This window comes from Physella acuta, unplaced genomic scaffold (genome assembly GCF_028476545.2).
Source record: "Physella acuta isolate Inbredline_101_S28 unplaced genomic scaffold, ASM2847654v3 ptg000286l, whole genome shotgun sequence".
NCBI classification, from domain to species: domain Eukaryota; kingdom Metazoa; phylum Mollusca; class Gastropoda; family Physidae; genus Physella; species Physella acuta.
This window is the reverse complement of record NW_026731805.1, coordinates 161,536-174,898: the sequence shown is the minus strand read 5'-3', so window position 1 is coordinate 174,898 and position 13,363 is coordinate 161,536. Positions and strand designations below refer to the sequence as shown.

The window sequence follows — 13,363 nt, the reverse complement described above, 5'->3', positions numbered from 1 at the left end:
TGCGCATAAATGTCACTAGACTTTTTTAATTAACTTGTTTTTCTTTCTTGTTGGTTTTGTTGACGTATTAACGATCCACCCAACTGGAACACCATGGGAATCAATAAATACGCGTATCAATAATGTATCAATTTAAAACTGATGTGGAGATTATCCGGCATATGATTTAGGAGCAGTGGCGAGGCAGGGTATCTCGTTATTAGCGCCTTGTATTTAAAGTCTGCATATGGTTAGCGCACACTCCCATACACACATATATGTATTTGTATATATATATATATATATATATATATATATATATATATATATATATATATATATATATATATATATATATATATATATATATATATATATATATATATATATATATATATATATATATATAAAATTATATATATATATATATATATATATATATATATATATATATATATATATATATATATATATATGCTTGTGTGTGTGTGTATGAACAGATTGCCAGAAACCAGATTATAATATCATAATTTTTTCCTAGGTATAGAGTCTAATCTGATTAAAGTTAGTCTTGTTATAAACCACAAAAGTATTGTGCATGTTAAGAAATAGTCACTTTTGAGTTAGGCGTGGCCTAAGCGGTAGAGCGTTAGGCTGCTAACACGAAAGTCTAAGGATTGAATCCGGGTCCAAAATCAGTAGTAGAGCGTCCCTGAGTTCACCCAGCTCTAATGGGTACCTAACTTATGTTAGGGAATGTAAAGGCTACTGGGCAAAGTGCTGACAACAGTTTCCTTTCAAATTCCTAGGTCAAGAAACATGAACTCTACTTTATCTGCCCAATGGATCGCTAGCTCTAAAGAGGATTCTTAACTATACATTACTTATGAGTTGACATTAATCATTACAACAAATAACTGATATTGTCAAAATGTTATCATTCAATTTAGTTAAGTTCATAATACTACATCAACACAACATTCATACAAAAAAATTAAGCACGAAGATTTATGTTTTAGTTAAGTTCATAATACTACATCAACACAACATTCATACACAAAATTAAGCACGAAGATTTATGTTTTAGTTAAGTTCACAATACTACATCAACACAACATTCATACAAAAAATTAAGCACGAAGATTTATGTTTTAGTTAAGTTCATGTTCGGCTTGACAATCAACAGCAAATCTATATTTAACTATTGACAAACAAAGTTAACCTCTCGTATATTGATTGCAAATATTGACTAATCCGACGCCGGTTGTTTGAATAGCTTGAAGTTAGTGAAGAATGATGGGGTATATGGTCGTGATGTTGACATATAAAAACTGGGGACGGTTGAGGTTACATATTGAATGCTGAGGGGTGCCGTTCTCGGGCGCATTATACCCCACCATACCCCACACACACACCCCACCCCCACACACAAACACACACCTCTCCCTCTCCCAGACCAAACTAGAGCTTTATATCCCCACGCCCCCTCCCACACACACAAACACACACCCCTACCTCTCCCAGACCAAACTGGTCGTTATAACCCCCACCCCACCCCTACCCCCACCCCCACCTACAAACACTAACACACACCTCACCCTCTCCCAGACCAAACTGGTCGTTATACCCCCACCCCACACCTACCCGCACCCCCACCCCCACTCATACAAACACACACCTCTCCCACTCCCAGATCAAACTAGAGCGTTATATCCCCCACGCCCCCTCCCCCACACACAAACACACACTTCTCCCCCTCCTAGAACAAACTGGAGCGTTATACCCCCCCACGCCCCACCCCACACACACAAACACACACCTCTCCCTCTCTAGACCAAATGGGTTGTCAAACTGTGTGAAGGTTCTCGGTTATTTTCTTGTCGTTGATCGATGTTGCATCCAGTAATTGATTGATTTTGTTTTTTACATCCCGTTTATGGATTATATATCTCGTACATAGATAAATGTTATATCCTGGTTTACAGATGGATAATAAACGCACAATAGATGGATGGAAAAATCAAGTTAATTTTTTAATTTAATATTCAAGTATGGGATACCTGTAATTATAAGTAAATGTATACATTTTGTAAAAAAGTTAATTGATGATCGATTTATGCAGTAAATAAAATAAATAATAGTAACTTCATTTAATGATGCATTTTTTAAAAACCAGTAAATGAATTAAAATAATTTCTATATTTAGTATTTGAACGGACTTGATAGATGACGCGCAAAATTATGTTAATTAATTGATTGTTAAGCTGACAGCTAGCTTTAATTTCTTATGTAAGCCGCTTACACGTATGACATCTTTAGTGTCTCTTACATCGACAGACGTTGTGTGTTGGTAGACCGGTCGCCGTGTAAGCAGTGGTTGGAGGAGGTCGTGTGTCTTCTGATGGTGATGGTGTGGACCGCTAGATAATAATGGTGTACGTTACGTGATTTTTTTTGCTTTTAAGTTATGTTAGGTTAGCCAGTCGCCCCTCCTAGGACATAGACCGCTGACATGAGTTTCCCAGATGTAAATTTCTTTATTTAAGTGCTGACTTAGTAATATGTTTAGGTGAGTGTCTTGTTGTATGTAGCATTAGCGACTGCAGTACATGCCTCGAAGTATTTTGTGCGTGATACGGCACAGGGGTCGTACACGTTACGTCATGATAGCGGTGCATTTTGCGCCATTGTGGCGGTACATATTACGTCGTCGTGGTAGAAACGAGTACCAGCGCATTTTACGTCACAGTATTAGTGCCTATGGCGGTGTGGGATTTTATGCTCAGTCTTTTTCTTCTTCGTTCTTAATTTTAGTGTTTGAAAGGATCTCCTACAACACAATTAAGGATACGTGTCTACTGGTTATGCGCCATTCAGGCCATTGACTCCGATTTCAGCCGATTTGATTTTAGAGTTGTCTCTCCTAGAAGAGTGACTGTCCCCAGCTAACGAGCCTCATCTGCTCGAGGGTTCGAACTCGAGACTTTTCGGTTTAGCAACCATGAACCTTACCTACTCGACCACGCCGATCCCTAATTATGCTCAGTGATGATGTATCTTCCCTTCAGTAGTGGTTCAAGCTAACACACACAAAACACAACAACAACAACAGAAAAGCAACCCAGTGCAATATTATAAACCAACACCAAAAATACCGACCTGTCTTGTTTTTTCCGATCACTCTTTTCATTGATTGTACCCAATTACGCTGGCCCTTTCCCTCTACCGTAATTATTCTAATGAATGTCCCGGCTCTTATGAATATTAATTCAAGGATCTGCTGAATATCCCACAGAGACACCCATCTTTTACGGCCATCCTGTACCCACCGCCCCATGTACCACCCCTTCCAGTACTCCCCCTAGCTGTACCCCGACCATCCAGTACCCACCCCTTCATGTACCCCCACCCCTTTATGTACACCCCCCCCTTCCTGTACCCACCATTTCCTGTCCCCACCCTTCCTGTACCCCGACCCCTTTATGTACACCCCCCCCCCCCCCTTCCTGTACCCACCACATCCTGTCCCCACCCTTCCTGTCCACAACGATCATTGACCTCTGGGGGTCATCAAAGCTTGATGACCTATCCAGGGCAATGATTTATTGGATTCAGAATTTTTTTTATCCATGTCACGTGACATGGACCGGAAAGGTCAGAGAATAGCATGCTGGGTTGTCTTATCCTTACACTGATCTAGTTTTGTCTTATCCTTACACTGATCTAGTTTTGTCTTACCCTTACACTGATCTAGTTTTGTCTTACCCTTACACTGATCTAGTTTTGTCTTAAGCTTACACTGATCTAGTTTTGTCTTACGCTTACACTGATCTAGTTTTGTCTTACGCTTACACTGATCTAGTTTTGTCTTACCCTTACACTGATCTAGTTTTGTCTTACCCTTACACCGATCTAGTTTTGTCTTACGCTTACACTGATCCCGTTTTGTCTTACCCTTACACTGATCTAGTTTTGTCTTACCCTTACACTGATCTAGTTTTGTCTTACGCTTACACTGATCTAGTTTTGTCTTACACTTACACTGATCAAGTTTTGTCTTATCCTTACACTGATCTAGTTTTGTCTTACCCTTACACTGATCTAGTTTTGTCTTACCCTTACACTGATCTAGTTTTGTCTTAAGCTTACACTGATCTAGTTTTGTCTTACGCTTACACTGATCTAGTTTTGTCTTACGCTTACACTGATCTAGTTTTGTCTTACCCTTACACTGATCTAGTTTTGTCTTACCCTTACACTGATCTAGTTTTGTCTTACGCTTACACTGATCCCGTTTTGTCTTACCCTTACACTGATCTAGTTTTGTCTTACCCTTACACTGATCTAGTTTTGTCTTACGCTTACACTGATCTAGTTTTGTCTTACACTTACACTGATCAAGTTTTGTCTTATCCTTACACTTATCTAGTTTTGTCTTATCCTTACACTGATCTAGTTTTGTCTTACCCTTACACTGATCAAGTTTTGTCTTATCCTTACACTGATCTAGTTTTGTCTTAAGCTTACACTGATCTAGTTTTGTCTTAAGCTTACACTGATCCCGTTTTGTCTTACCCTTACACTGATCTAGTTTTGTCTTACCCTTACACTGATCTAGTTTTGTCTTACCCTTACACTGATCTAGTTTTGTCTAACCCTTACTCTGATCTAGTTTTGTCTTACGCTTACACTGATCTAGTTTTGTCTTACTCTTACGCTGATCTAGTTTTGTCTTACCCTTACACTGATCTAGTTTTGTCTTACCCTTACACTGATGTAGCTGTAAAAAACAACTTTCAAATGACATGGGGAGGTTTAAGTTAGGTTTAGCCCTGATCAGTCTCCGTGTATTTTTGCTGTACTTTTCTGCTAAACCGATTGCACTTCATCTAGCACTCCTCCACCCCCTTATAGAGTCCCCGCCTCTTACAGTTTTGGTTTTATACAGCTGGTGTATTCCCATCCTTCCAAAACAAGAAGCATCCGTCATTATTGGTAATACTGTAAACATAGACTCAAAGCGCCACCTATCACGTGAATACATTGAACTCTTACATTTAAATACAATTTTGAAAGCTATTTCCTTAAGTAAAAAAAAATAGCCTCTCAAGGCCGCGTGAAACCTCTTCTAGCCTTAAATTCTGCCCTCATCGATTTGACCAACACCAAATAAATCTTGTATTGATTACCGCCTTTGCTGTCTCAGAGCAATTTTTTTTGTGTGCTAAATGTAATTACTAAAACAATTTTTTTGGTGTGCTAAATGTAATTACCAAAACCATTTTTTTTGTTTACTTTCTTGTAAACGTTAAAGCTCAAAACATAGTTTCTCTATGGGGTGGGGGGGGGGGGGGGGGGGGGGGGGAAGGGGGGTATATGAAAATGATCAAATAGTTTTTAATACGTTCATCAATTCCTTTTACATCGCACTCCTTGTGTAGAAGGTTTCTGTGTGCAAGATAAGTTGTAGCAGCTAGACTGGCTGTAAAGGAATCAGGGGCGTCAAATTGCATAAAGGCTGAAAGGGTGTAGGTCAGGGGTCGGCAACCTTTTGCGACGGAAGAGCCAAAAGTTACTATCTACAAAATTTCCAAAAATTTTACAGAGCTACTAACATTTTTATGCACTTCGGTGATGGAAAGTTTTAAACCATTGCCACGGGGCTGGCCACAGCACAGTTGTGGGGCTGGGTCTAATGACAAAGTTTCTTCCAGGCATCTCTTCAGGGGTCCCCCCTCCCCCCGAGAAAGTCTACCGCCCCCCCCCCCCCCCGAGATCGAACTAGAATTCATATAGAAAATATGTACCTTTAACGGTGTCCGCCCCCCCCCCCCCCTCACGGAAATTTTAGTACACCCAACCCCCCCCCCCCCCCCTGGAGAAATAAGTCTCGAAGAAACGAAACACTGCTAATGCCCAGCGGCTGTCAGCTGTCCATATACGCTCTACTCCACCTATTCTCTTTGGTTTTTTTATTTTGTTTAAAGTTGCTTTTGTTTATACGTTTTTACAGTATAATATTTATTGAGTTTTGAAATTAAAATAATATAATTATTATGAAAATGGAGAGCCGCATATTGACATCAAAAGAGCCGATTGCGGCTCTCGAACGGTTGCCGACCCCTGCTCTAGTCGTAACGAGGGTCATGATCCATATCAGAAATTCAACTTAGTTTTTGCATTGGGTTTTTTCCAAGGGAAAAAACTCAAAACTAGATTTCAAAATAACGAACTTTAAAAAAAAAACTATGTATTAAATGCTATTACACTACTTTTAATTGTAAACAACAACATTTTATGATTTAAAAGCAAATTAAAAAAAATATTTATCTATAGCTTGTTAATTCAATATTATAGTGTATCATTCATCCAATAACATCAGTGATTTGGAACCCTAATAAAGATAACACGGTTGCTAGTTAAAACACAATCTTTTCCAGTTTATATCGCTCGTTCAACACTACGGATGTTTGATTGGAAATCACTGATCTGCAATTTTGTTTCTGCTAGTTCTATAGCAGACCCACGTATAGCGCCATATCTAAGACATGTCAAAACTGGCCTTGAACTGTTCCTCTTATACTTTACTTCAAAATAGAACGTGTCAAAATACAGCCTCGAACAACAGTTACACTTCTCTCCCCACTGCAGTGTCACATGTCTTTTCATGACGTAGTAAGTAAAACACGGCTTGCCGCCTCCGCTAAGTTTGGCCTAAAGGGGAATAATCTTCTTTCAAAAAAAAGAAAAAAAGATAACACCACCCTCAACCCATTTGGAATCCAATTAGAATCTACTATGCATCTGTTTATCGCTTTCTCTACCTTTTATTTACGTATTGTTAATATTTTCTATTAATTCCTCACGCTGTTTATATTGCAAAAAATTCTCAACAAAACTGTAAAAACACTTAAGACTATTATGGAAAAAAAAAAACCATGTTTGTATTTCTTTAATTCTGGTTATCTTCATTTGGATTGTTGATCCTTTTTTTAATAATGTTCACCATTTTGTTCATGTAATGACAATTTTTATTAATGTTTGAACTATGTTAAATACACACTATGTCAAGCACACACACATTTGTATATGTTGATGTAATGATTTCTATTTGAAAATAAAGATATTTAAAAAAAAAAAAAAAAAAAAAAAAAAAAAAAAAAAAAAAAAAAAAAAAAATCCAGATATTTTAAAGACTTAGATGAGTGTGATTTAAGTAGCAGCGATGATGACGAATCTAAAGTAGAATCTACAAAATCACCAACTAATAATAAGTCACAAAAAGCGGATAGATCTACATCGAATGTAAATAATTCCAACAGTAGTACAGACACGACATCTCTCAACAAAAGTAAAAGAAATTCTGGAAGTGGAAATGAACCTGATTTGAAATCTGAAGAAAAAAAGAATACTAGCGTGATGAAAACTATACTTCCTTCAGCTCATGATTGCCTTGCATCAAAAAATACACCTGGTTTCTTAAAAGTGTTAGATAGTAAAGAGTTGAATTGGGATCATCTCGAAAAACGCCTAGACAATGACAATGCTGATCAACAAATAACAGATTTCAAGACGAATGCTGTTCCACCACCTTCATCATATGAACCAGTCACTGACCCAGGTATTAAAGTTGTTGACAATGAAGGAAGGAAACGCAAAAAATTAGGTGATGACCTGGAAGATCAAATGACTTCAACAAAAGCGTATAAGGTGCAAAAAGAAGAGGATCAAGATTCAAGTTAACAATTGACATTTTAAACTATACATATATATATTCATCTTAATATAAATTACATTTTTAAATATGTGCTTTTAAACAAAAATAAAATCTGTAAATAAAAAAAAAAAAAACACACACAAAAAATAATTGGAAATAGCGGATGCTTTTTACTGACTATAGCTGCGGTAATGCCTGTTTTATTGTTTAATATATACAACCTGAATAAAGTTACAGGCAGTAGCGTACGCAGGGGGGAGCAGGGGGAGCGGCCGCTCCCCCTCTGGTCATTTTTAGCAAAGTGGCGCCTTTTTGGAAACTTTTTAAACTCAAAGTTTTAAACATTTATTTTATTTCTTCAGAGTGCTAATTTAAATTTATTTTACATCATATCGAAGAAATATCATACAGCTAATATATATATATATATATATATATATATATATATATATATATATATATATATATATATATATATATATATATATATATATATACATATATATATATATACATATATATATATACATATATATATATATATATATATATATATATATATATATATATATATATATATATATATATATATATATATATATATATATATATATATATATATATATACTTATATAGAAGATATTACAAATTCGGTGCCTTTTTTTTTGCTATTTCCGCTCCCTCTACACTGAAAACCTGGATACGCCTCTGGTTACAGGTTTCTTTTTCTCTGCCCAGTGTTTTGTTTCTTGCTTAACAGCTGTTGAAATTCCATTCCTGCTTAATTGCATATTGAAAAGAAATGTAGGCACCAGGGGCATAATCATACACGTAGGCACCAGGGGCGTAATCATGCATTTTCCCGCCAGGGTCGTAGTTAAACATGTTGCCTTAATCCCGGCGACTCCGCGTTGGTTCAAAACAAAGGTCACGTAGGTTCAATATAAGCAAGTTCAGTTCAATACTGACTTAATCGATATGTCAGTTCAATACTGACTTAATCGATATGTCAGTTCAATACTGACTTCGATGCAATTGATTATTATTTTTAAAAACTTCCTGTTTGGATGTACGCTGTCTTTGAAGTTTTCAAGCTTACAGTAAATCAATAGGAAAAAAAACATAACCAACAAACGAAATAAAAAGCTGTAAAAGCATCAAATAAGTAAAAATATCTAAATAGATGAGTATTTAAGAGACAACACATCAAGGCATGGGTATAGTTCTTTCCCTCTCCATCTCGTTCTTTCTCTCACCCCACCCACCTCTCTCTCTCTATATATATATATATATGTATCTCTCTCTCTCTCTCTCTCGATATATATATATATATATATATATATATATATATATATATATATATATATATATATATATATATATATATATATATATATATATGCCTGGTGCATTCAGCTGACCAAGTGTCAAGGCCATATCAAACGTCACGTGTGAAATCAATACCAATCCCGCCTCACCCCAAGAGAGATCACCGCAGGCATCCAAATAAAGTGAACATTCACAGATGTGGGGAGGATAACTCCTACCGTTATTGTTGATGTAGGAAACTCGTAAACGCTTCCTCCCCCACTGTGTGATGTGTCGGTTGAAACGTCTGGGATCAGCGAGGGGGTCGTAGGTGGTCGGGGGTCGGGTATTGTTGGGTTGTGTCTTGTGAGTTATGGGGTTTTCAGTGCTGAGGTAATGTAATGGGTGGGTGGTTGGTGAGGGGAGATAAATCGTGGAACGAGCGCCGTGGTTGTTTTTCAACTGCTCATCTGCATTATGTTATTTCATACAAGGGAGGTAATTCGTTTGAGTCATAGTGTATTTGAGAAGGACTTGGTTGTAATGGCAATGAAAGTAATGTTATAATATAGAGTAGGGGGTGGGGGATGAAGGAGAGTTTTGTGACGGGAATAATGGAGGGGGTGGGGTCGCAGTAGGGGGGAGGAGAATAAAAATGAAGCTTATGTAATCTTGTTGCTGATTTGTTTAGAATTTGGAAAATAATTTTTAGTTTAGCTTTTTGTTTCCCTTGATAATAAATGTATGAATAATTCTGAATGACCGTTTTTTTGCGTTGGGCCGCTGAATTGATAAAGTTTGAAGTGGAAAGACAATAGAAATTGTTTCAAGCATGCTGGAATGTATTGGTTTTATTCAATGAGGAGAATAATTAACTGATAGGCCCAGGTCAAAAGATTATATCGGATTATGGCTCAGGTGAATAGAATAGATGGGTGTATGCCTCAGGTGTATAGAATAGATATGTCTAGACTCAGGTGAATAGAATAGATATGTCTAGACTCAGGTGAATAGAATAGATATGTCTATGGTTCATGTGAATAGAATAGATATGTTTATGGTTCAGGTGAATAGAATAGATATGTCTAGACTCAGGTGAATAGAATAGATATGTCTATGGTTCAGGTGAATAGAATAGATATGTGTATGGTTCAGGTGAATAGAATAGATATGTCTATGGCTCAGGTGAATAGAATAGATATGTCTAGACTCAGGTGAATAGAATAGATATGTCTAGACTCAGGTGAATAGAATAGATATGTCTATGGCTCAGGTGAATAAAATAGATTGGTGTATAGTTCAGGTAAATAGAATAGATATGTCTTTGGCTCAGGTGAATAGAATAGATATGTGTACGGTTCAGGTGAATAGAATAGATATGTGTATGGTTCAGGTGAATAGAATAGATCTGTGTATGGCTCAGGTGAATAGAATAGATATGTGTATGGCTCAGGTGAATAGAATAGATGTCTATGGCTCAGGTGAATAGAATATATATGTGCATGGTTCAGGTGAATAGAATAGATATGTGTTTGGCTCAGGTGAATAGAATAGATATGTGTATGACTCAGGTGAATAGAATAGATATGTGTATGGCTTAGGTGAATAGAATAGATGTCTATGGCTCAGGTGAATAGAATATATATGTGCATGGTTCAGGTGAATAGAATAGAGATGTGTATGGTTCAGTTGGGTAGAATAGATGGGTGTATGGCTCAGGTGAATAGAATATATATGTGTATGGTTCAGTTGGGTAGAATAGATGGGTGTATGGCTCAGGTGAATAGAATAGATGGGAGTTTGTTTATTTCGGTAGAATATTCGGAAGTATGGCTTAGGTTGAAAGCCTATATAAGAGTAACTCCGAATAATACAGTCAAACATCGGCTTGTTTTAGAAAAGGCTGTACAATTTAAACAAAATATGTAAAGGGAGAGTAATTATAAGGAAGTCAAGTTGTGATTTGGAAATATGGTAGGGTCGTGGTAGAATAGAGCGAAGCACGAGTAGCACCGAAGGGTGTTACATTAATGGGATTTGATACTATAATAGGATAAATAGAATTGTCAATGTAATTTTTTGGTTATGTATTTTTAGACACTTCTTGGGTGGCAAGACTTAAGTCGTATTTTTTTCTCAGCTTCAGTTGAAAGAAAAATCAGCTGATTAACCTGATTAAACTAGTTACCTACAAGACTTCACACTCGTGACTGATTAGATCAAGGTTAATTAAAGATGGTTGATTAAAGATGTAACCGGTGGTAGCCCTGTGCTTGCGTGATGCGCACTGGGATAGAATAATCTAGTGATAACACTGAAACGATCACATACTGTGTGGTGTGTGTAACCACACACTGTCCACACACTGTGTTCGTGTGTGGGGTTGTTAGGTTCAAGCTACATTCTCGCGTGTAGTGCATTGTATAGTATATAGTTATCTAGTCAGACTATGACCTAATATCGATAGGTGCTTTGTTGTTCGTAAGCATCTTCACATTATTGTTTATATACTTTATATATATATATATATATATATATATATATATATATATATATATATATATATATATATATATGACCTAATGCTGATATCAGAGCGTGTTATCTACTTAAAATAAGTTCATTGTTCTGATTTCATTGTTGTTGTGTTACTTCAAATGATGGCTTAAAAAGTTATTGTTTAAACTTCTCATAGTTTTGTTTTATGTTCGTATCCAGCTTTGGTATGTAACACAATCTTTTTTTTTAATTCGAATAGAACGATTGTCGTATGTAACAACTGTTCACGAAACTAAATTAGAACACAGATATTTTGAACCGAAAAATCTTCACATAAACATTCTACAGTAAATTACGTGGCTGTCTGATAATGGGCTAAAAAAATAATGACAATCTATTATGGCATACAAAGATAGTTTCGGCTTTGTTTCATTACTGCTGTTGATAAAATCTTTTTTTCCAAAATTAATGTCAAAAGAAAGCCATTTAAGCTTGCATTTATTTTCATTGTATCTTTTGAACCCGTCTTCTGTATAAAATTGTCGCGGTAGTTTTGAATAGAAAACATTACCGCTTTATGTTGTCCATTAAAAGATTTGAGAAAAACAGACAGAGAAATCAAAAGATTTCTTTTGTCTTTTTTTATCCCTGAACAAGTCTGTCTCATATATCGTGGGCATCCTGCCTCATCACAGCTGATTCATGCTCACTGACCCTACACTATCCTTATCCTAAACACATGCATCCTACATTATCCTTATCATAAACACACTCATCCCTACACTTTCCTTATCCTAAACACATGCATCCTACATTATCCTTATCCTAAACACACTAACCCTCACTATCCTTATGCTAAACACATGCATCCTACATTATCCTTATCCTAAACACACTAACCCTCACTATCCTTATGCTAAACACATGCATCCTACATTATCCTTATCCTAAACACACTAACCCTCACTATACTTATCCTAAACACACTCACCCCTACACTACCATTATCCTATATACACTAATCCCTACACTATCCTTATCCTAAATACACTCTTACATTATCCTTATCCTAAACACAATCACCCTTACATTATCCTTAACATAAAAACTCACTCCTACATTATCCTCATCCTAAACACACTCACCCTAATACTATCCTCATCCTAAACACACTCACCCTGCCTCTCACAAGCCTTTCTATCCTGGCTCATTCCAACACTACCCTCTATCTCCTAGTTCCTTCGTCCTCTCCATCTTTCATTTCTCTCTATTTACTTTGTTGTATGGGCTAGTATTTATAGCTACATTCAATCACAAAAATAACCATCATTCATGAATCAGGGCTCCATAGAGACACAACAACCGACATATTTTCACTCCTGCCCGGAATTTTTTTTTTTTCTCCATACTTTGTTGAAAGACAATTTATCCAAATCACCAATTTTCTGAACGATTAGAACCCAGATTGAACCCAATCACCAAATCTCATTTCTCTGTCAAACGGCACTAAATACTGCCAAGGTTTTCAGACATCATGCCTCGTATTTTGTACCAGCAATCAACGAATTTCGGTATAAAAACAAACAGCGGTTGATTTATCGTGAGATTATTCGGCACTATCAAAACATCCAGCGTTGAAAAGTTCACGTGAATTAATGATTACTGGGATAAAGTCGATAGAAAAAAAAAGCTTTGGGTGATAGTTTATAGAAAAACTATTTTGGCATAAGTTTACAAAGAATGACATTTTGGCACGTTTGTAAAAAAAAAAAAAGGCACTTTAGGGAATGTTGATTGAAAAAATACATTTTGTGAAGACATTTTCGGATATTTTCTGCTATGTTCAACTAGGCAGAGAAA

General features: G+C 36.4%; 1 protein-coding gene across 7 annotated transcripts in view; it reads left to right on the top strand.

Moving 5' to 3' along the window:
- The window catches only part of LOC131939652 (uncharacterized), a 45,049-nt gene that overhangs the window by 26,312 nt on the left and 5,374 nt on the right, over positions 1 to 13,363 (top strand). The window contains exon 2 of one of the 7 annotated variants that reach the window (XM_059298102.1): positions 2,317 to 2,414. The exons of 5 other annotated variants lie outside the window; for them this stretch is intronic. The gene's annotated coding sequence lies outside the window, so the exon portion shown is untranslated. Of the gene's footprint in view, positions 1 to 2,316; positions 2,415 to 11,447; positions 11,486 to 13,363 lie in introns of those variants that run through there. One more of the 7 variants, XM_059298105.1, reaches the window with a different exon arrangement.